General features: G+C 41.0%; 1 protein-coding gene across 1 annotated transcript in view; it reads left to right on the plus strand.

The window, feature by feature from the left end:
* The window catches only part of LOC123499074 (tubulin-specific chaperone D-like), a 563,551-nt gene that overhangs the window by 161,579 nt on the left and 376,091 nt on the right, over positions 1-25,881 (plus strand). The window lies entirely within an intron of this gene.

Below are 25,881 nucleotides of genomic sequence, written 5' to 3' on the forward strand. Positions count from 1 at the left end.
GTTCCTTACTCTTGTCTACAATATCTTTTCAAATTTTCTTTCTTCCTCCTCCTTACCCTCACATACTCATTTCTCGCCACTCTATAATTCTCCTTATTTAGTATATTCCTGCTCTTTTCCATCTTTTCCAAGCCACATCTCTCTTTTCCTTAGCCTTAACACAAGTTGCATTAAACCAATCCTTTCTTCCTTCCTCTCTCGGTTTATACTTTGGTACAAATTTCATAACTCCTTCTTTATAATATTTCATAAAAATCTCATTTTTTTTTGTATTCTCTGATTGTATTCACCTAATTTAATTTTCTTATCATCAAACTCTGTGTCCATCTCCATATCTACACATCCAACTTTCCTTTAAAACTATGCACATCCTTGCTGACACCACCTCCTCACTCAAACCATTCCACACCTCCACACATCTCTGGAAACTATATTTCTTCACATCCTTCAAGCATATTCCTTCTATCTTTTTACTATGCGATCTTGTAGTTCTATTTAAGTTTTCTCTCTCAACATCATTTGCTCATTATCCACTTCATCCAGTCCTTCAACAGTTTATAAACCTGTATTAAATCTCCTCTTTCTCTTTTGTTCCAAGGTAAGCAAATTCATTTCTTTTAATCTCTCCTCATAGGTCATTTCTGCCAATTCCAACCATTTTTGTTGCCATTCTCTGCAATCTCTCCAACTTCCTTATATGCTTCTTTTATAAGGGGACCAAACCACTCCAGCATATTCCAATCTTGGTCTAATTACCATACTAATTAATTTCTTCATCATATCTTTATCCATATAATGGAAGGCTAATCCAATATTTTTATCAAATTATATGTTTCTCCAAACATCTTATCAATATGAGCCTCAAACTGCCCATGGTCTTGTATTATCACTCCCAAATCCTTTTCCTTTTCCACCTTTTTCAACACTACTTCTTCACCCATCTTATATGACCCTCTTGGCCGTCTTCCACTCTTCCCATCTCCATCACATGACTTTTGCTCAGATTAAATTCCATTTGCCACCTCTTGCTCCACTCCCAAATCTTATCCAGGTCTGCCTGTAAAATTTCACAATCTTCTTCACTCTTCACACACCTACACAACTTCGCATCATCCAAAACAAATTAATATAACTGTTTACTCCTCTGGCATGTCATTAATATATACAGGAAAAGTATTGGTGCCAGCACTGAGCCTTGTACTCCACTCTCCACCACCAACCAGTCCGACTTTGCATCCCTTATTACCGTTCTCATCTCCTCCATCTCAAGTAGTTTTCCATCCACTTTAACACTTTTCCTTTCAGTCCTCCATAAATCTCTACTTTCCATAACAGTCTCTTGTGAGGTACCTTGTCAAAAGCTTTCTTTAAATCCAAATATACACAGTCCATCCATCCTCTCTCTCTTGTATTTTGTCAACCACTCTTGAATAAAAGCTCAGTAGATTTGTTACACATGACCTCCCTTTCCTGAAGCCAAATTGATGATCCGATAATAACTTATGATCCTCCAGGAACCGTATCCAATATTTCTTTATCACCCTCTCACAAATCTTACCGACCACACTTGTTAGAGACACAGGTCTATAGTTAAGAGGCTCTTCCTTACTGCCTCCCTTATAAATGGGCACCACTTCAGCTCTCTTCCTCTACTGGTACTTCCCTGTTTCTAATGAACACCTTATGATATCATATAATGGATCAATCAATTCTTCTCTACACTCCTTTAATAATTTTCCTGAAACTTCATCTGGTCCCATCGCTTTATCATCTTTAAGTTCCTCCAACATTTTATATAACTCCTTTTTAGGTATCTTAATGTCCTCTATGTGCACATTTCCTTGTACATTCTGTGGCTTTACAAACATTGTTTCTTCAGTAAATACTTGCTGAAACCTATTATTTAGCAATTCCGCTATATTCTTAGGGTCATCTACTATCCCTTGCTCTCCTTTTAATCTTTCAATGGACTCTCTCTTTTAAGTTTACCATTTATGAACCTGTAAAACAATTTTGGATGTTCCTTACTCTTGTCTACAATATCTTTTCAAATTTTCTTTCTTCCTCCTCCTTACCCTCACATACTCATTTCTCGCCACTCTATAATTCTCCTTATTTAGTATATTCCTGCTCTTTTCCATCTTTTCCAAGCCACATCTCTCTTTTCCTTAGCCTTAACACAAGTTGCATTAAACCAATCCTTTCTTCCTTCCTCTCTCGGTTTATACTTTGGTACAAATTTCATAACTCCTTCTTTATAATATTTCATAAAAATCTCATATTTCTTTTGCACTTCTCTGATTTGTAACATCTCCTCCCAATCTAATTTTCTGAAATAATTTTTCAAACTTTCTGTGTCCATCTTTCTATAATTCAATCTACCACTCCTGTATGTCTCGTCCTTCCTTCGCTGTGTTGTTGCTATCTGCATTTCCATAACCACATGATCACTCTTTCCCAAAGGACACTTGTATTGTATATCTCCACATAGGTACACTTCTCTTGTTAACACCAAATCCAGTCTAGCGGTTCATCATCTCCTCTATATCTAGTATTTTCCTTCACCCTCTGTTCCATCATATTTTCCATCATTAGATTAAGAAATCTCTCCCATGCTTCCTCTCAACACCACTTACTAGATTTTCCCAATCCACCTCCTTACAATTAAAATCTCCTACTAGTATCACCTTTCTTTTCCAGATAATACACTTTCCAAACTCTGTAAAGTATCCTTGATCATATTGTCGTATTCCTTAATGTCCAAGAATTTGTTTTAGGAGGTACATAGGTCACCATGATTATTAATTCTTTTCCATCACTTTTTATCCTTATGCTTATCACTTCTGCATTGTTCTTCCCATACCAAACCTTATCCACATTTATTTCTTTCTTCGTCATAATCATAACTCCTCCTCCACCTTTACTCTCTATCCTTTCTCCATATATTATATTTATTATCCAAATTTATCTTTGTTTTTCCATGCAATATTGTCTCAGTCAAACACACTATATCAGGCTTCTCCACTATCATATAGTCTTGTGCAATTCCAATCTACTTGACAGTATCCCATCTATATTAGTATACATTATGGTCCACCCACTGCTCCCTCTAGGGGTTCCTCCGTATTCCTTCTTTCCACATACCACTTTCTGACTCTCTCCTATAACTCTCCAAAAAAACTTTTCTCTTTCCTCCTCAGACCGCTCATCATTTTTCCTTCTCGCCTCTTCCACTAATTCCTTATATCTTCTCCTCTCTTCCTCATTTCTATTCTTTCTCAGAAACACCTCTTTACAACCTTCTATCTCTCTTAACTTTGATGTTCTATATAGGATATCCTCCAGATTGTTGTGACTTCAGTACTACTTTAATCGGTCTGCTCACTCCCTCCTTATACGGACCCAGTCTATGGATCTCTTCCACTTCTTCTTGTAGGTCTTTTTTTTCATCATCATTTAGATTTTTGAACAGATCTCTTACCGTTTTAATTCTTCCTTAATTCTCTTAGGCTTATATGTTATATTTTGTTCTTTCATCCCAAATATTAACACACTCTTTTTCTTTTCTGCTATTTCCCTTATCAATGTTTCCTTATTCTTCATTACATTAACCAGTTCCTTGGACCTTTCTTTTTTGTCTTCCTTCAACTGATCTTTAATTATTTCTTGTAATCCAACCATCTCTGCTTCCCTCGACTCAGTCCATTGTGTTTTCTTCAGTTCCCATTCCCTTTCAAGCCTTTCATTCTGCTCACTAATCATTTCCATAAAGTCATCTTTCTCCTTTACTACTCTATCCATTTTCTCCTCCAACCGTCTCTTGTATTTTTCAACCTCCACTCTCAAGTGCATTCTCATCCACCAATCGTTTTCATTTTCCTCCAGTCTCTTAACTCTTTCCTTCAAAGCCTTGTGGAATTCTCTATCCTGCTCCTCCTCACTCCTCTGAACTTTTAATTCCTTCACCAACTCCTGAAATCTCTTCTCCAGCATTACCAATCTACCTTGCAATGTTGCCCCTGTTGAAGCTGGACTCATGCTTTGACTGGCCACTTTCGGCTTTGCTCCTGGGCCTCATCAACATATTTTGAATTTGGTAATTTATTTCACCGGTCTATCCATTTTTCTTACTCTTCCTGGGAGCATGTGGGTGTGTGGTCACTGGGGGCCAGGCCTGGTAGCTACGTGTGTGGTTGGATGCGTTGGCTGCTATGGCTGGCCTTTGTGTGGTTCCCGCTCTGTCGTTTGGAGTGTGGAGGTTCTCACACCTCCGATCACTCCCATGTACACGCCACCAGGCTCGTTCACTCTGTACACTCGTTCACTCGCTCTGGTCGCCCCTCAATAGCAATAACTATTCTCACTCAAGCACATTGCTTAGCGTGTGGAGTTTTAGTTAGATGCCGCTCTTGCAGGAGGCACGTCCGCTCTTCATCCTTGTGTGTGTGTGTGTGTGTGTGTGTGTGAGAGAGAGAGAGAGAGAGAGATAATGTTATTTGCCTGAAACTTGATATGAAATCTCTCTCTCTCTCTCTCTCTCTCTCTCTCTCTCTCTCTTTCTCTTCTCTTCTTTTTTCTCTCTCTCTTCTTCTCTCTCTCTCTTCTTTTCTCTCTCTCTCTCTCTTCTCTCTTTCTCTCTCTTCTCTCTTCTCTCTCTCTCATTCTCATTCATTATGTCCCAAGATGAGAGAGAAATGTGTGTGTGTGTGTGTGTGTGTGTGTGTGTGTTTACCTAATTGTATTTACCTAATTGTAACATACGGAAAAGAGCTATGCTCGTGTTGTCCCGTCTCCATATCTATTAATGTCCAGCTTTTTCTTAAAATCATGAATATTCCTTGCGTTGACCACTTCCACGTCTAAACTATTCCATGCTTCCACCCTTCTATGAGGAAGCTATATTTTTCACATCTCTCCTATAAGTGGCCATTTTAGTTTTTTCCCATGCCCTCTCGACATTCTTCCATTCCACATACACAGATCTTCCCTATCCATTTTTCCATGCCAATCATCACTCTGTATATTGCTATCAGGTCTCCCCTTTCTCTTCTGTTTTCCAGGGTTGGAAGTTGCATTCTTTTCAGTCTGTCTTCATAAGTCAAATCTCTTAAGTCAGGCACCATTTTGTTGCAGCCCTCTGTACTTTCTCTAGTTTCCTTATGTGTTTCTTTAAGTTCAGCCCACTGTATTGTTGCATATTCAAGCCTCGGTCTTATCATTGCAGTAATTATTTTCTTCATCATTTCTTCATCTAGATATCTGACGCCACTCTTATGTTCCTCAATAAGTTCAATACTTCTCCAATTATTTTGTTTATATGTCTCTCTGGCGATAGGTCATTGGTAATTGTCACCCCAAGGTCTTTTCTTCATGACTGGTTTTATGTCTTCATTTCCTATCTTGTACATACTCCTGATTCTTCTTTCACTCTTGCCAAACTCTATTTTCTTGCATTTTGTCGTGTTGAACTCCATTTGCCATGTACAGCTCCATTTCCATATTCTGTCCAAGTCTTCCTGGAGTAGTTCGCAATCTTTGTCACATCTCACTTTTCTTAACAATTTTGCATCGTCTGCAAATAGGCTCACATAACTGGACACCCCATCCACCATGTCATTTATGTAGACCGCGAACATTACTGGTGCCAACACTGATCCCTGTGGAACTCCACTCTCCACCAAGCCCCATTCTGATGGTCTGTCCTTAATTATTGTTCTCATTTCTCTTCCTACCAAAAGTCTTCCATCCATTTTAGTAAACTGCCATGCACTCCTCCTACCATTTCAAGTTTCCAGATCAGTCTCTGGTGTGGTACCTTATCAAAGGCCTTTTTAAATCCAGATATATTCCATCAGCCCAACCATCTCTTTCCTGTATTACATCTATCACCCTCGAATAGTAACATATCAGGTTTGTCGTGCATGAACGCCCTTTTCTAAAACCAAATTGACACTCACAAAGTATGTCATTTTTCTCCAAGAAGTCTGTCCATCTATTCTTCACCACCCTCTCACACATCTTAGCTACCACACTTGTAAGTGACACTGGTCTATAGTTCAATGGGTCTCTCTTGTTACCTGATTTATAGATTGGGACAATGTTAGCTCTTTTCCAGTCTTGGGGCACTACACCTTCCCTTAATGAGGCATCAATTACTTCACAAACTTTTTCTGCCAATTGCTCCTGCATTCTCTTAAAATCCATCCTGATACCCCATCAGGTCCCACAGCTTTTCTCACTTCTAAACTCCCCATCATGTTCTTGATCTCCTCCACAGTTACTTGAAACTCCTTCATAATCCCTTTCTGTTCCATTACCAGTGGTTTGTCAAAAGCAGTCTCCTTTGTGAATACCTTCCGAAAGCATCCATTCATAGCCTCTGCCATTTCCTGGGATCTTCACTGCATACTCCATTTACTTCTAAACTTTCAATACTTTCTCTATTTTTGATGTTGTTGTTCACATGTCTGTAAAAAGCCTTGGTTGGTCTTTACATTTATCAATTATATCCTTTTCTTGTTTCTTTCTTTCTTCTCTTCTAATCAACACATATTCATTTCTTGCTCTTTTGTAACTTTCCCACTGCTTAATCCGTCTTTTCCTTCTCCACCTCTTCCATGCATCCTCTTTTCTTGTTCTAGCCTTTTCACATCTATCGTTAAACCAGTCCTGCTTTCCAACTTCTCTATGTTGTCTTATTGGTACAAATTTTTCTCACCTTCTTTGTATATTTTTATAAATTCCTTCCACTTTTCATTTGCTCCTTAGCACTCTTGAATTTCATCCAATTTGTCTCTTGAAAGAATTTCTTTAGGTTTCCAAAATCTGTCTTGGCATAATTCCATCTTCCCACTTTATATTCTTCATTTCTTCTAGATTTCTCTTCGTCTATCACCTTGAACTCCAAAACTGCATGATCACTCTTTGCTAAAGGGCACTCCACCCTCATCTCCTCAATGACCATTGGCTCTGTACTAAAGACCAAGTCCAGTCTTGACGATGCTCCCTCTCCTCCAAACCTAGTATCTTCTTTGACCCACTGAGTTAACACATTTTCCATTGCCAGTGTCAATAGTGTATTTCCCATGTTGTCTCTGATCCTTCCATTGACCAGTCCTCCCAACACACCTCTTTACAATTAAAATCTCCCATCATTATAGTTCGTTCACAGCCACCCAACATTTCTTCCAGACATGTTCCTGTATCACTTATCATTTCTTCATATTCCTGTACTGACCATGCATTTGTCTTAGGTGGTACGTACACCACTATGTAGTGCCTCTTTTTCCTTCATTAGTTTCTGCTCTGATCTTTAGCACTTCTGCCTTTCCCATACCTTTTTCACTTGATCCACCTTTATATCTTTTTAACCAGCAACATCACTCCTCCTCCCATCTTACCTACTCTATTTCTTTTCCAAACATTATATTTCCTTCTCCAACCATCATCAGGTCTTCTCCTCTCTCAGTTTTGTTTCAGTAAGACCCACAATATCTGGGTTCTTGTCCCTCAAGTAATCGTTGAGTTCTAAAATCCCGATATCACTCCATTTATGTTGGAATACATTACATTCGCTCATATGTAAGTTTCTTTAGTCCTTTCTTGCTGTACTTTTCTGGGTTATGAACCACTTCCTCAGTCTCATATCCAAGATTCTCCAGAAAAACTCTTTCTTCTCCTCTTCTGTCCTCTCTTCATTTTTTTCAAAGCCTCCTTTCTCAACTCATTTAACATTTCTCTTTCCTTTTCACCGAGATCTCTTCTCAACCAAATCTTCCTTGTTGTTTCCTGCTGGGCTAGCCTCCATGACTTCTCCACCAATTCATCTACATCCTTTTGTGACTTAAGTTTGATTCTTATTGGCCTCATACCTTCTCTTGTGAACTTTCCAATTCTATGGAAGTCCTCTATTTCTTGTACTAGGTCTTTTCCTCCTCCTGCACCACATTAATGATATTATTTATCACCTTTTTATGTTTTTCTCTCTCCATTTTACTCGGTGTCTTATCCTCCTCCACACCAAATATCACCACACATCTCTTTTTGTCTACAGTTTCCCTCACCAATGTCTCATTTGACTTAATAACCTTCACCACTTTCTCAGCTATCTTCTCTTCTATGATCTGTTGATCTATAATTTCAGCAAGGCCCAAAGTTTTCTCCCCAGACTCTTTGATTTCCTTTTCCAGACTTGCAACTTTGTAATTTACCTCCTTTCTTTCCACTTCCTGACTTTTTTTCCATTCAGCCTGCTTCTCCATCACTTTTCCTAGAGATTCTCCACATTTTTCGCAATTCACTTTAATTAGCTTAACTTCCTCTTTCAGTGCTTCATTTTCCTTCTTCATATCGGCACAGTCTTTCTTTACATTGTCATAACTCGTTTCCAGGCCCCATACTTTTCAAACAGTTTTCAATTTTACCTTCTAACTCCAGAATTTTCTTCACATAAGCGCTCTTCTCCATTATTCCTTGAAACCCTGTGAAGTCTGATTCATCTTTCGAGTTCACGGCCGCCATGTTGCGCAGATGTAAACAAACCAGCTGATGGCTCAAACGCAGGCTACAGTTTATATTTACCTTCACTGGACATTATTTTGCTAATCAACAGTTAACATGACTATATGGAGACGGGACAAACATTACCAGCTCCTTTCCCACCTTGGTTACTCTTAGGCAATGGTAACTGTAGAATTAGAGATGATTGCTCTGGAGCTCAGCGACCACCTCCGCCATCGACGATGTCCCGTGTGTGTGTGTGTGTGTGTGTGTGTGTGTGTGTGTGTATTTACCTAGTTGTATTTACCTAGTTGTAGTTTTACAGGGCCTGGGCTTTATGCTCTTGTGGCCCCGTCTCCATATCTACACTTATCCAATTTTACTTTAAAAGTATGCACACTCGTTGCAGACACTACTTCTTCATTTAAATTGTTCCACGTCTCAATACATCTTTGCGGGAAACTATATTTTTTAACATCTCTCAGACATCTTCCTTTTCTCAGCTTTTACTATGCGATCTTGTGCTTCGAATGTCATATTCTTCTCTCAGGATCAGTTTCTCATTATCCACTTGGTCCATTCCGTTGATCAATTTAAAAACTTGTATCAGGTCTCCTCTCTCCCTTCTTTGTTCCAGGATTGGTAGATCCATAGCCTTTAGTCTCTCCTCATATGTCATCCCTTGAAATTCTGGAACCATTCTTGTAGCCATTTTTTGTGGTCTCTCCAATTTCTTTATGTGTTTCTTTTTATAAGGGGTCCACACTACTCCTGCATATTCCAATCTGGGTCTTATTAAAGTACTTATCAATTTCTTCATAATTTTTTTGTCCATGTGGTGAAATGCTACTCCAATATTCCTTAGCAAATTATATGTTTCTCTAAAAATTTTATCAATATGGCTTACTGGTTGATTGTTTTCTTCCATCGTGTGTGTGTGTGTGTGCGCGCGCGCGCGGTGTCATCGCTCTCCGGGCTGTTTCTGGAAGACTGATCACACAGCGGGAGGAGGAGGAATCCTTGATAAGGCATAAACTGAACTTTCAGAGGTCACATCGAGCTACACAGTACATCATTGTATTCAGAATAACAAAGAGAAAATAATTATTAGTATTCAAATAGTTTTCTGACAATTTCTAGTTTTACCATTTTTAGCCGTCATAGCAAACGGGAAAATAGTTTAAGTGCCGGAAGGAAAGGGTTAACGAACGTTCGTTTAATGAATTTCTTGTTTAACGTACTATATAAAGTTAGACCAAAAATCCGCATAACGTACAACCACATCCGTTTTAGCGAATTTTCTGGGTTTGAATTTGCTGAGTGAGCGACCGAACGCGGTAGTTTCACTGTGATTGGCTGGCTCTCCGCCTCTGTCTCTAGCGCTCCTGGAGCTGGATCCAAGATTCTTTAACAACGTCAGGGCAATCTCTTGCAGCGAAATGGCATCCATGGATGCTTGGAGGGACGGTGACAAGGTTGCTTTCAGGTTGCTCTGAGGTTGCTGGGAACACCACCTCTGGAGGTGGTGTTACTGTCTTATATATGCATTTATGTTCACAAAACAACATTTCTATTAGCTTTTTTACAAACCTTGCCCCAAGAAAGGATTGTTTTGTAATGCATAAAGTGAAATCTTACATGGAATACCAAAAAATAAAGCAGAGATGAGATGAGCCACAGACGGAGCGGGAGACTCGCGGTTACTCGGCCACTTCTTCTTCTTGTGACCCTTTTGCTTGTGTATTACTTTCATCATGATGTATATGTTTTCACTCCTCTCTTATCTGCTATAATGGATATCATATCTTAGTATTCATGTACGCTCATGCCACGAGGATAACCTTGACTTCGTGGCACTGAGTGATAGTGAATTACTAATGAAATACTGTGGTATTTCATTAATAATTCACTGTCACTCAGTGCCACGGAGTCGAGGTTATCCTCGTGGCATGAGCGTATATGATTAATAAGATATGATATCCATTATAGCAGGCAATAGAGGAGTGGAAACAAGTATCATGGGGAAAGACAACCCGCAGGCTAAAAGGGTCACAAGTAGAAGACGCGGCGGCCGAGTTGCCGCAAGTTTCTCGCTTCTTCTGTGGCTCATCTCATCTCTGCTTTATTTTTTAGTATTCCATGTAAGATTTCACTTTATGCATTACAAAACAATCCTTCCTTGGGGCAAGGTTTGTAAAAAGCTAATAGAAATGTTGTTTTGTGATTATAAATGCATATATAAGACAGTAACACCATCTCCAGAGGTGGTGTTCCCAGCAACCTCAGAGCAACCTGAAAGCAACATTGTCACCGTCCCTCCAAGCATTCATGGATGCCATTTCGCTGCAAGAGGTTGCTCTGATGTTAAAAAATCTTGGATTCAACTCCAAAAAGCTAATAGAAATGTTGTTTTGTGAACTTAAATGCGAGAATGTGAGAGAATTTGTATGTAGCTCCTCTAACTTCCAATGACTCATATGACATCATAAAAGTAGTGGTAAACTGGTGGCCTAATATGCTGCCAAACGTATATATAATTCTTTTTTAACCCATGTGGTATGTTGGGGACTATCCTAGAACGCATCCCCCCTATTTCCATTTTTTCATATGGGAAAATTACGTCCGCTTAACGAACTTTCGCTCTACGAACAGCTTTGACACTCCCTATCCTGTTCGTTAAGCGGCGTATTACTTTACTTCTCTCCACTCGGAACTTGATCCATTAATTACTACCCTTTGTCGCCTGTTGTCTAACCACACTTTAATCCAGCCTAATATTCTATTCTATACCATGTGCTTTATCCTTTTTTAAGAGCCTCTGGTGAGGTATCTTGTCAAAGGCTTTACTGAAATCTAAGTATAGAATGTCATAATTATCACCTTTATCTGCTGCCTCATAAACCCTACTATAAAAGCTCAACAAGTTTGTAAGACATGACTTTTTTGTAAATCTATGTTGTGTTTGATTTATCAAGCTGTGTTTGTCTAGGTGTTCCCTAATGTTTTTCGCTATTATTGATTCCATTAATTTACCCACAACTGAAGTTAAGCTGATAGGCCTGTAATTAGATGTTAGGGGTTTATCTCCCTTCTTGAATATGGGAACCTAAAAAGTACCGCTAGAGGCTCGCTGATGACTTCCTTGCATTCCTTTAGAACCCTTGGATATACTTCATCAGGTCCTGGTGACTTGAATTTCTTTAGTTTATCTATCTCCTGTTCTACCATTGCCTTAGTTATATGAATATCTGTCAGCTTTCCACTATCCTCTGTCTTAAATATCTGTTTGCTATCTGGGATTTCTTGTGTTTTCCTGGGTGAAGATAGTCAAAAAATACTTGTTCATAATTCTACTAATCTCTTCCACAGAACTAGCCATTTCCCCATTTGTTGTCCTTATGGACCTATTTCTTCTCTACTTTTCGTCTTGTATAGCTGAAAAAATCCCTTGGGGTCCGTCTTTGCTTGGCTGGCTACCCTCAACTCATATTCGTTTTTATCTTTCCTCGTTAACCTCTTTAACTGTTCTTGCTAATTCATGGTGTAGTGGCCTTAAAGCCTCATCTCCTGCCTTTATCCTCTTATATATGTTCTTTTTTTGCCTTATGCATTGTTTTAATCTGGCTGTCATCCACTTAGGGTCATTGCTTCGTGATTTTAATGTTTTATATGGAATGTTGGCTATCTGACTGTTACGCATTTTATTTAGGAAGTCTGTATAGATCTCTCCAACCCTCAGTTGACCGGGATTCCTCCCATGTTCTAATCCAGCTTCCACCTCCGTCTCACTCTCTCTCTGTCCCACTCCGACTTTGCACCTTCCCCCCCTTCTCTGCTCCTCCCTCCCTTCTACCTGACTATGTCTTCCCTGCCAAGCGACTCGTTGTAAATACTATCTTAAACCCTCGAAATTAGCCTTCCTGAAGTCAGGTACTATTCTATTGTTTGTTTTTCTAAAAGTTTCATGCCATTTCTATGTAAACCTTATTTCTTTGTGATCGCTGTTACCTAGTTGGCCACCAACCTCCACCTGCGTAACTTCCTCCTCCTTGTTTGTCAGAATTAAATCTAAAATATTATTTCCCCGTGTGGGTTCTAAAATAACTTGCTTTAAAAAATTATCCTGGATGATCTTTAGGAACTCATCTGCTTCCCTGTTACCCACCATTAAGCTCCAATCAACATTCCTTTAGTTAAGGAGGAGGAGGTAGTAGACACCTACCGAAACAATAACTTACTCCCAGTGAGATCTAATAGCACTAGTTCAGGAGGTGCTGTGAACCTTCCATTAAAGCTAGTTGTGATCTCGTTGAACGTTTCCCTTTGTGTCTCGCAACTCAAGGGGGTAGTGTTACGTTCACCGGTTAAACTGGTAAGATTGGCATCGGGGAGCCGGTGAACAATAACAATAAAAAAAAACACTGCAGGTTCAACTGGTGAGGAAATGCAAAGGGGGGGCACTTTAAAAAAGCTATTTTAATAACCCATAATGAAACTGACACACATAGATATAACATGAAATATGAAACACAGATATATAACATGAAACACAGGAAAATGACATACACATATACATATAACACAGTAATAAATACAACAATAAATCCCAACTTAATACCTAACAATAATCCTAATCCTATATGGAGGCAATGTGGAAAACACGGACGAGGGGAAGTGATACTTATGCGGTGTCGCAGTGGTGAAGTGCTGGGTGATGGTTGATCCCACGGTAGACCCAAGAGGCGTTGTGTTCACTGGTTGAGGCTTGGACCTCAACTTGCTTTCCAGAAAGCCAAGAGCTGGCTTAACACTTCCAGTTGAGTCGAATGGGGCCGTGTGAATCCAACTTCGGGACAGTAGCGGGGCTTCATGAGACGGTGACGTGGAGGGTTCATGAGACGGTGGCGTGGAAGGGGAGGCGGAGAGGTGGCGAACGAGGTAACAAGCGGAGGAGGTGATGGTAGTGGAGTATGTTACGGGTGGGCCGTAACAGTAGTCACAGCCTACCCTCTAAAGACAGCTCTCCTTCTTCACACAAAACTACATGCACTTACCACACATACACCCTTCACTCCAAATCAAAATTTTAAAGAAATATGGGACCCAAAATAAACAACGCCTCGGAGTCCCCCTCTGTGGAGGGGACCAAAAATGTCCCCAGGTCGGACACCTCTCCTGTTGAAGACCACAAATGCCTTGACACCTCCCTCAACTTTTTCTACATTAACTTTTGCAACATTCGCAGTCTTAGATCTAATTTTCAATCTGTGGAACACCACCTCTCCTCTGCTAAACCTCATCTTCTTTTCCTCACCGAAACACAGCTGTCTGAGGCAACTGACAGTAATCCCTTCTCTGTTCCGTCCTACTTTCTCTATTCTCATTTTCATTCCAAAGCTGGATGTTGCGTCTATGTACGCAACGACTTAACTTTCTCTCGTGCCCACGCTCTTGAGTCTTCCTAATTTTCCACCATCTGGCTACGACTTAACAGTCACTCTCAAACAAAATTCATCTGTGCTTTTTATCTCTCCCCTAACTCTTCTGACTATAGTAATTTCTTCGACTACTTAACTTCTAAAGTGGAGCACATTCTGTCCCTCTACCCTTTCGCTGAGATTTCCATTCTTGGAGATTTCAATGTTCACCACCAACTTTGGCTTTCCTCTCCCTTCACTGACCACCCTGGTGAACTAGTCTTCAACTTTGCTATCCTCCATAACCTAGAGCAACTGGTGCAACACCCTACTCGTATTCCTGACCGTCTTGGAGACATGCCCAACATTCTTGATCTCTTCCTCACCTCTAACCCTTCTGCTTATGCTGTCACCCTTTCATCTCCATTGGGCTCCTCCGATCACAATCTCATTTCTGTATCTTGTCCTATTTTTCCAATCCCTCCGCAGGATCCCCCAAAGTGAAGGTGCCTCTGGCGTTTTGCCTCTGCCAGTTGGGGGGACCTGAGGAGGTATTATGCTGATTTTCCCTGGAATGATTATTGCTTCCGTGTCAGAGACCCATCTCTTTGTGCTGAACGCATAACAGAGGTGTTAGTATCTGGCATGGAGGCGTACATTCCTCATTCTTTTTCTCAACCTAAACCTTCTAAACCTTGGTTTAACTCAGCCTGTTCTCGTGCTATACATGATAGAGAGGTTGCCCACAAAAGGTACTTGAGCCTTCCATCTCCTGAATCTCATGCACTTTATATCTCTGCCGGAATCATGCCAAGTCTGTTCTTCAACTTGCCAAACACTCTTTCATAAATAGGAAATGTCAAAATCTTTCAAACTCAAACTCTCCTCGTGACTTCTGGCATCTAGCCAAAACATCTCAAATAACTTCACTTCTTCATCTTTCCTCCTTTATTTCATCCTGATGGCACCACTGCCATCTCTTCTGTCTCTAAAGCTGAACTCTTTTCTCAAACCTTTGCTCACAACTCCACCTTGGACGATTCTGGGCTTGTCCTCCTCTCCTCCTCCCTCTGACTATTTCATGTCTACAATCAAAATTCTTTGTAATGATGTTTTCCATGCCCTTGCTGGCCAAAACCCTCAGAAGGCTTATGGACCTGATGGGGTCCCTCCTATTGTTCTCAAAAACTGTGCTTCTGTGCTTGCACCTTGCCTGGCCAAACTCTTCCAACTTTGTCTATCGACTTCTACCTTTCCTTCCTGCTGGAAGTTCGTCTACATTCAGCCTGTTCCAAAAAAGGGTGACTGTTCTAACCCCTCTAACTACCATCCTATAGCTTTAATCTCTTGCTTGTCTAAAGTTTTTGAATCTATCCTGAATAGGAAGATTCTCAAACATCTGTCACTTCACAATCTTCTGTCTGATCGCCAGTATGGCTTCCGTCAAGGTTGCTCTACTGGTGATCTTCTGGCTTTCCTTACTGAGTCTTGGTCATCCTCTTTTAGAGATTTCGGTGAAACTTTTGCTGTTGCGTTAGACATATCAAAAGCTTTTGATAGAGTCTGGCATAAAGCTTTGATTTCAAAACTGCCCTCTTACGGCTTCTATCCTTCTCTCTGCAACTTTATCTCATGTTTCCTTTCCGACCGCTCTATTGCTGCTGTGGTAGACGGCTACTGTTCTTCTCCTAAACCTATTAATAGTGGTGTTCCTCAGGGTTCTGTCCTGTCACCCACTCTCTTTCTATTATTCATTAATGACCTTCTTAACCAAACTTCTTGCCCTATCCACTCCTACGCTGATGATACCACCCTACATCTTTCCATGTTCTTTCAGAGACGTCCAACCCTTCAGGAAATTAACAGATCACGCGGGACGCCACGGAACGCCTGACTTCCGATCTTTCTAAGATATCCGATTGGGGCAGAGAAAATCTAGTAGTTTTCAATGCCTCAAAAACTCAATTCCTCCATCTATCAACTCGACACAACCTTCCAGACAACTATCCCTCTTCTTCAATGACACTCAACTGTCTCCTCTTCCACAATGAATATCCTCGGTCTGTCCTTTGCTCATAATCTTAACTGGAAACTTCACATCTCATCTTTTGCTAAAACAGTTTCTATGAAATTAGGTGTTCTGAGGCGTCTCCGACAGTTTTTCTCACCCCTCCGACTGCTTACTTTGTATAAGGGCCTTATCCGTCCCTGTATGGAGTACTCTTTGCATGTTTGGGGGTTCCAGTCACACAGCTTTGCTTGATAGGGTGGAATCAAAGCTCTTCGTCTCATCAACTCCCCCTCCTCTGACTAACTCTTCAGTCTCTTTCTCACCGCCGAAATGTTGCATCCCTTTCTATATTTTATCGCTATTTTCGTGGTAACTGTTCTACTGATCTTGCTAACTGCATGCCTCCCCTTTTCTTGCGGCCATGCTGCACAAGGCTTTCTTCTTCCTCTCATCCCTATTCTGTCCAACTCTCTAATGCAAGAGTTAACCAGTACGCTCAATCATTCATCCCTTTCACTGGTAAACTCTGGAACTCCCTCCCTGCATCTGTATTTCCGAATTCCTACAACTTGTCTTCTTTTAATCCGTACAGCGTCAGAGACGTACGAGATACGTCGGCTACTCTGAGCGAACTGGGCGTCAGAGACATATGAGATATGTCGGCGAGCTTTCTCGTGTTTACGGAGGTATTGCGTCCTCAAAACCTACCATTATACTGCCATCATGCACTGTAGACATTGCTCATGCTGCCTCTCGTCCCTGCTAACATGAATGCTTCCTGTATTTATTTATTACAATTCTGAACTTTAGCAGTTTCTGCTGCCTTCAGCTAGGTGTAGCTGGAAACTGACGCCTCAACTCCGCTAATATGAACAAAGCGTAATTTCCATTACTTACTCCTACCATTTCAGTTGTTTTTGGTAACTGTTATATTGTGGTAGTGAAAACTTTGTATAACATAAATAAGAATTTTCCAATCGTTTTGTTATAAGGAAAAACAAGTATATATTACTTGGAAAATATTTGCATCGTGAAAGGCAACACTCGCGATATCTCTTGTCTATTTTTATCCACAAGCACTCCCAAACAGCAAAACATGACATGTTTTTTTCTTTCAACTCAAGAACGATATTATGCATGTGTCCAACTCGTGGATCGACTGGTGAGAAACGAGGAAGCGAATAAACTAGTCACATAAGGCCTTGCTAAGTCGCTAACCTTAGCGCAAAATATTTCGCACCAATTAATACCACTTCCAGTCAGTTCTGGGAGGAATGACTGTCATTTTCATTTGTTTCACATCATTTAAGACTGGTTTAGCAAAATAAAAAAAAAAAAAATCCATGATGTGGCCAGCACTGGCGAAATCACAAAGTCTCAGATCTGCTGACGCTGTACGGGTTAAGAGGGAGGTATTGAGGCATTTGCTCCCCTAATTCTGGCTGACGGTTTTGGCACTTTTTGAAGTCTTTGGAGAGCCAGCGCTCAAGTGGGCCTTTTTCTAACTTTCTTTTTTTTTGCCCTTGGCTGGCCCTCTTCCCTACGTAAAAAAAAAAGAAAAATAAATAAAATAAAATAAAATCCCCTACCACACACATACCTTACTGTACCTGGCTGCTCTATATATTTCCTCCCATAGGGAAGAGATTATTTGGTCTGAAGCATTTGGTGGCCTGTACAATAAATCCAATACTACTGACTGAGACCCTTCCTTAATATCTACCCATAGAGACTCTGTTTTGCTATCTGTCTTAATTCTGCTGTTTATGCAACATTGCAGTGTGTCCTTGACATACAAGGCCACTCCTACCTCTCTTCTGTTTTCCCTGTTCTTATGAAAAAGTGTATAACCATCAATTTTCATCTCCTGATCAAATACCCTCCCTGACATATCTAACCAGGTTTCTGTTAATGCAATTACAGTAATTACCCGCGTATCTGGATTATAGTAGCCAAGGGCCTGGCGGATACGCGGAATTTCCTCTTCCAACCCTTATAAAATTAAGAAAAAAAACATGTACATAACCCAAATGGGTAAGAAAACAATAAATAGAAGCACATTAAATGTATAATCTGGAACAAAAAAATGGTACATTGGCAGTACAAGGGGTGGTGGGATGTGCACACAACAGTAAAGGCAGTGTCACACTAGTACTTTTCTGTCAACTTTCTTAAGACTGTCAACTTTTGTCGCCGCTTGTTGTCACACACAAGCTCGATACCGCCTTCGTTGCGTTTGTCAACTGTAAACAAACATGGCGGCCCCTTCACCCCTAGCAAGTCATTGTTATTTTTTCGTTGCTATTTTTGACCTTTATTGCTCTCTATGAAAAACTCTTCAAACGGCTTTGTCCACTCATAAACAACAGAGGAGCTCATATAGGCCAGTTGCTACTTGGAAGTTCTGCCTTGGAGCATCTCAGTCCCAGAAAAATGTAAACAAACATCTGAACCACTTTTCACTGCTAGGCCAAAACATATATCTATCTACCTATCTATCTATCTATCTATCTATCTATCTATCTATCTATATCTATATATATATATATATATATATATATATATATATATATATATATATATATATATATATATATATATATACAGTGCCGGTCATTGCATTATGCGGCAAAACATCGCAGAGCAGCGCGCTGCGTATTAATTTCAGTCCCTATAATTTATGACTCGTTATATCTGGGTCGTGTATCGTACATCTGGCAGGTGAAATGTGACAGGCGGGTGATGTGCTGGGCGTCTGTCAAGGGTCACTTGATCAGTGACATAATTAAGCAGTGATTACGCGCTACTTTGCTTCTCACTCTGGCCACGCTCTTTCTTCATTTTACTTCCCTGTTTTAAGATTTGGTCTCATTATGGGAAGGAGAAAGGATTTGTCCAAAGATGATATTGCATCAATCATCAATCTGTACAAGGTAAAGACTCCAACAAAGGATATTGCTAAAATTGTAGGTGTGAGTGAAAGAACAGTGCAAGCGTGGACCAAGCAGTTTCGGGATGCTGGGCAGCTTGTCACACCGCACCACAAAGGACGTCCCGGGAAAGCCCGTAAAACCTCACATCGTTCTTTGGCCATCCTCAAGCATGAAGTTATTACAAATCCACGTACGACTGCACGCATGTTAAAGGAACAAAACCCTCATCTGTTGAATAATGTGTCAGTTAGGACAATGCGTCGCCGCCTGCATGATGACCTTGACTTCTGCAGCCACCGCCCAGTCAAGAAACCGCTCCTCACCCCTACACAACAGGCGCGTAGGGTCGCTTTTGCTAAAAAATATAGTGAGTGGGATGCGGCAAGGTGGCGACACGTGCTTTGGAGTGACGAATCCATTTTCAGAGTGACTGACAATGCTCGAGGCAATGTTTATCGGCGTCCGGGAAGTGATCGGCTTGACCCTAAAATTTCTAACTGCACAGTAAAGCATCCTCAATCTTTAATGGTGTGGGGATGCTTCACATTCTTTAACGTTGGTGAGTTGGTGGTGCTTCCCCATAATGAAATGATGAATCAAAATAGCTATCTGGAGTTACTTTCTGATTATTTGCCCAGCTGTTTTGAAAAGTGCAGTGCTGAGGTGTTTCAGCAGGATGGCACGCCATGTCACACTGCTAAATCAGTGACACAGTGGCTCAGTGATTCTGAAGTGAACTTCATAAGTGACTGGCCAAGCAACTCACCCGACTTGAGCCCCATAGGAAACCTCTGGTCTATCATTAAGCGCCGTCTGCAGGGGAAAGACACCAGTACCCTCACCAAGCTAGAAACCGCTATTAAGGAGGAATGGCTCAATTTTGACTACACCATCCTTGAAAATCTTGCTAATTCACTGGCTTCACGCTTAAAGGAGTGCATTAGGAGGAAGGGAAAGCCCATCGACTATTAAGCGATAATAAGTACCGATTTGACTTGATTTTTTCAATATTATTCATACTGTTTATCAACAGAGTCGGCGCCGCATAATGCAATGACCGGCACTGTATATATACACACACACACACATAAGGAAGTTGGAGTGACTACAAAAAATGGCTACAAGAATGGTTCCAGAATTTGAAGGGATGACATATGAGGAGAGACTAAAGGCTATGGATCTACCAACCCTGGAACAGAGAAGGGAAAGAGGGGATCTGATACAAGTTTATAAATTGATCAATGGAATGGACCAAGTGGATAATGAGAAACTGATCCTGAGAGAAGAATATGACATTTGAAGCACAAGATCGCATAGTAAAAAGCTGACAAAGGGAAGATGTCTGATAGATGTTAAAAAATATAGTTTCCCACAAAGATGTGTTGAGACGTGGAACAGTTTGAGTGAGGAAGTGGTGTCAGCAACGAGTGTGCATAGTTTTAAAGAAAATTGGATAAGTGTAGATATGTAGACGGGGCCACACGAGCATAAAGCCCAGGCCCTGTAAAATTACAACTAGGTAAATACAACTAGGTAAATACACACACACACACACACACACACACACACACAAATATATTTACATCTACTTATTCAGATTCTATTAATTTGAGATTATAGCATCATTTCAATTAATGAGAAAATTAATTTTATTATAAAAGTGTTGAATTGAAGCCATAAATCTTAATTTGACTTGTAATTGATGCTAGAGGAAAATAGTGCATTTCGTTTGACTCAAGATGATGGAAAGAGTTGAGAGAACAGTTAAAAACGACGGAAATCGTCAAAGACGATGGAAAAAGTGCTAGTGTGACGCTGCTTTAAGTGGTGGTGGGACGTATGTTCGCTCTTGCCATGCTGGAATGATGAAGAATGCTACAAACTTGCCGAAGAGCGCTGCAATTACTCGAGTTTTAGGGGAGAGGTAAGTTGTAGGCTAGTGTGACGCAGGAGGGCATGGGAGTAAGTGCTTCCGCCTAATGGGATCGAGGGATCGCTCACGCGGTAGGTTTGAATACGCTTTGGGGCAGTTCTGGATAGTAGGGAATTCCGGATAACGGCGATCCGGATAGGCGGGTAATTACTGTATATCAAAATTTTCAACACAAGCTGCTCCTCTCAGCAAATCTATCTTATTCAGAATACTCCTACAGTTTGTGTAATACACTTTTAAACTATTCTTCATATTTACTAAGCTGGTTACTTTTCTAGATTTGACTATTCCTTCCTGCCTATGGATCACCGATACCCCTTCCCTCTCCTGTCTACCGAAAAAAGCGCTTGAGTGCATTGAACTCACCTTCAAGTGTTTCAGCCAAGACCCGAACACCCTAGCATGATAAATGCACTCCATCCGTGGCATACAAGGTGTCTTTGCCGTAAAAGAGGTCCTTTTTTTTATTTATTTATTTATTTTTTTATTTATACCATTTGGGCTTTTCATGGGAATTTATGGGCTAAAGGGGATACTGTTTAGGGTACCTCCTATATCAAAGCCCATCCGCCAGGAAACTGTTGCCTCGAGCGAGGAAGCCCAACCTACACTTGGACCGTGGACAGGATTTGAACCCGTGCGCTTGGAGACCCCTTGTACCCCAAAGCGCGCATGGTTCCATTGTACCACGGCGGCCATCCATTGCTCCTGCAGTGATCTGCAAGTCTGCTATTTATTGCAATAGCCATGGACAACTATTCACCTCCCAGTCTCCTCCTCGGCAACACACCGCATACCACAGGGGTTGCATCCTTATTCCTAATTTTAGCCAAAGCCTCCTTAAATCTCCTAAACAGCTCCTCACTCCTTACCTTGCAAATGTCATTTCTCCCCGCGCTGAGGAAAACAATGGGTTTGGTCCCGTACACCAAACATGTGTCTAGCTGAGCATTTACCCGGCCAATACCAGCACCTGGTAAGCACACTCTCGTCCTCCTCCTCCGGTCCTTATCGCAAAATGCCGTGTCCAAATGTCTCACCTGGCTGTCACCAATCACTAGTATCTTACCTGCGGACAGTATCTTACTTGTGGACAGTATCTTACCTGTGGGTAAGGACCCCTCTAACCTCCTCACCTCATTGCCTTCCACCTTCTCTTTCTCCTCCACTCCCTCCAACACAGCGAAGGAATTTTCCATTTCCACTCGCTGAGGCGCTCTGAGAACCTTTCTCCTCTTTGCACCAGAGGACACTACTCGCCACTCCTCCTGGCCCTTCTTGTCATTACTTGATAAGGAGACTGAAGGAACCGCCACTCCCTTAGTAGCTGAGTTCACTCGACAGAACTCAGCCTGCAGGTCAGAGATTTGGCCTCGAAACTCCTCCCTCACCTCCGAGATCCTTTGATGGAACTCAGCCTCCACTTCTGAGACCTTCATAATGAAGGCCTTGAGGATAGGAGAACTAACACAATCAGCTGAAACCATAGGGAAAGCAGGGAAAGCCATCACTATGTAAAGAAGCCAACAGATCACACATCACTAATGGGAGACTTGTCGCCACTATCAGAGACACGTCTGACCACTAGGAAGGTTGACCTGGGACTGAGGAAGGTTGATCTGAGACTGGAGAAAGGTTGACCTGAGACTGGAGGAAGGTTGACCTGAGACTGCAGGAAGGTTGACCTGAGACTGCAGGAAGGTTGACCTGAGACTGGGGGAAGGTTGACCTAAGACTGATGATTCTTTTATCAGCAAAAAATTTGAAATTTATTGTTTGAGTTTGTGATCATTCTGCCTTGAATAATGCCATTTTTGTATCAAAGTTGACATTATTTAGGATAAACTTTGATGACAAATAGACCAAGGAAGTATTTCATTGCCATGTGCAATAAGTGGTTCCTTTTTATATTACTAAGATAGCTTATTTCACTTCAAAATAAAAAATTCCTGGATGTAAATATGCTGTGACTGAAATGTGATGCATTTTATTTCACCTATTGCCCCAAGCTCAACTTGTACACTCAACCCCCAGTTATCGTGAGTAATTGGTCCCTTAATATCGCCGCGATAGCTAAAAACGCAATAACCATTGTTAAGAAATAATAGGAAAAAAATAAAATTGGTTCTGGCAGGCCAGAGTAGCAACATAATTCAACGAATTAGCACCTTGTTTTCCTCTCATCTTACCATGATTTATTGGTACTGTTCACATTTCAATACACTGAAGTAAATACAGACATGAAATGCACAAAAACAAACAACAAAACAAAACAAAATAAACAAGTTTACCTTCGTGTGTTGATTTGTAGGTGGGAGGGGGGAGGGGGCTCCGAGGCATTGGTGGTGGCTACTGGTTTCCACCACCCCTCCGATGAGTCAGATCATTCATGAAGCCATGAAATTCCTCATCACTGTCTTCATCAAAGAGAGAGCTTGAAAAGGAAGGTTGAGGATTGTCAGCAGGCTGGGCAGGTTGTTTTCGTTGCAGATAATCTGAGATTTTACGCTGCCTGAAATTGTTTAAATGAGTGCAGTACATCTCCTCATAAGGGAACAGAGCCTGGATTATGGCTGCAATCTTGCCCTCATTATTGATAAGAGTGTCTTGCTCCAAGATGTGACGCAATTGAAGTCCATATTCAAGCAGTTTCTTTATTTCACTGATTGGCAGTCCTTTCTTTTCAACACCAGCTGTCTCCTCATTCTCCTCAGGACTGGCTTCATCACACAAGGTATCCTCATTCAACATTTCTTGTGCACTGGGTGCATTGGGTCGTAACATTTCTAGTATGTCGTCGTCGGTAGTTTTAGCAAAACCAGAGCCAGGAATATGACGAGCCTCCAATGCATCTGCCTCCACCTCTGCTGCCACTTTTTGTGGCTCGCCTGCTACCTTTACTTTCCTGTCCTCAGGCATGCCCTCGAGCAGATTATGCCATGCATGGTTGATTGTAGCAGGAGTAACGTCATTCCAGCACAACACTATTAAGTCAACAGCAGCCTTGACACTAAAACTTTTCCAATATTGTAGCACACAACACACTGATTCATTATCTCCCACTAGCTCTTACTCCTTATTTTCACCTTCACTTTCAACCAGTTTCTGGAGAACAGTGGCATCTTTGGTGGCTGCCCGCATCTTTAGAAACTGCCGGTGAAAAAAGGCAGCTTTGACCACTGAAATTACTTCCTGATCAAGTGGTTGCATTAGTGATGTGGTGTTAGGAGGCAAAAACTCCACCTGAACATTGGGATGCACATCTGCAAGGAGTGTTGAGTGGCCAGGTGCATTATCCAAAATGAGGAGAATGTTGAAGCGGATGTTATTTCTCTTGCAGTAGTCCTCGACCTCAGGAATGAAACAATCCTTAAGTCAGTCAAGACCAAGCTTGGCTGACACATATCCCTTTGCAGAACTAAGCCAGTGCACATTTAACTTGTTCATATCTTGACCCCTGTAAGCCCTAGGACGTTTGGCACAATGAACAACTGTGGGCTTGAGTCTGCAACTTCCTGAAGCATTCATAGCCAGTAGTAAGGTGAAGCGTTCCTTAATTGCCTTTCTTCCGCTTACATGGGCAGATCTTGAAGAAATAAATGTGCGACGTGGCATACTTTTCCAATAAAAGTTGGTCTCATCCATGTTGAAAATTTGATCAGGAGTGTATTGTCCGTCCTCAATTACATGACGCAGTTGTTTTGGGTATTGCCTGGCTGAATCCAAGTCTGCTCTTGCAGCTTCTCCAGAAATCTTGATGTTTTTTTTTTATCTCGTGTCAAGCTAAGAATCTGTCAAACCATCCTTTAGATGCAAAAAAATACTGGCGGTTGTTTAATGCCCCACTTTGTTGCATTCCTTTATAAATTTCCTTTGCTGTATCCATGGCCTCCTTCATGTCCACAGCCAAATTTCGTTTTGCCATGCGGTCAAAGTATTTGCTGAGGAGCTGCTCAGTCTTGAGAAGGACATGATTTGAACTTCACACAGCATTATGTCCAGCAGTATCACTTACAAGGTTCATATGTGCCTTAATGTGGTCCTTCTTGAGGTAAATATCTCTCACTGTAGACTAGTTGATACCAAACTTAACGCCCACTGAACTTTTACTTTGTCCACTTTCAATCAATTTCACTATCTCATATTTCACTGCATATGTAAGGTTCTTCCTCTTCTTAATTTCTTTCCCAGGCGCCGCTGTAGCCTTTCGCTGGGTCGGGTTGGGTAGTAGGGATCTCCCTGGGTGGCCAGGAGGGGGAGTAGAGGCCATTGCCCGGATATAATACACACGTGACCTTGAGGTTCACCATGACACGCGCCACGCAGATTACTGTGTCGGGGGAACAGAGGAGCGGGAAAGCGGGAGTGTGCTGGCCAATCACAGCCTAATGCGTCACTCAAATTCAGTCAATCAGCAAGTCAGATGATATGATGTAGCCTTCACGTCAACATCCGGGATAAAGAGTAATTCATGGGTCGCGATACCTCCACTAGGATCCGCGTTAGCAATGTAAGGGTGTTTTTTTATGTTCCCGCGATAGCTTTGAACCGCATTAGCGAAACTCGCTATAGCTGGGGGTTGAGTGTATAGTAATTTTTCAAGAACTTTTGCATTCTTACTGGTACGTGCTTGCTAGCAGCACTACTATGAGCTTTGTGATGTTCTTTCATTCATACTATCTTTGTTCCTTGTAACAAATATTTGATTACTTGCATACTCTTATTCCTTATTTTTCTCACTTATCATATGTATTAGGTTATGAGATATTTCTGAAGATTTCATTATATGGTTAAGATTATGATAAATATCTCAAGGAATGACTGTCTGCAATAAAATGAGGTTAAAGTTCATTATGGGATATGAGCATTTTTTTTTGTGTTAATTATTCATATGTAATAGAATTCTTAGACAACTGAAAGAGATATTTGTACTGGAAGTACAAATTGAGTAAAAATAAAAATAAATAAAATAGTTGCTCAGAGTTGTAAATTATTATACAGAAGAAGCATAAGTTCTATTTTTAATACATTTGTAACACAGAAAAGAACAATTTCTAATTCACTGTAGCTTAAAACTTTTAATTGTTT

This window comes from Portunus trituberculatus, chromosome 49, assembly GCF_017591435.1.
Source record: "Portunus trituberculatus isolate SZX2019 chromosome 49, ASM1759143v1, whole genome shotgun sequence".
Classification (NCBI taxonomy): domain Eukaryota; kingdom Metazoa; phylum Arthropoda; class Malacostraca; order Decapoda; family Portunidae; genus Portunus; species Portunus trituberculatus.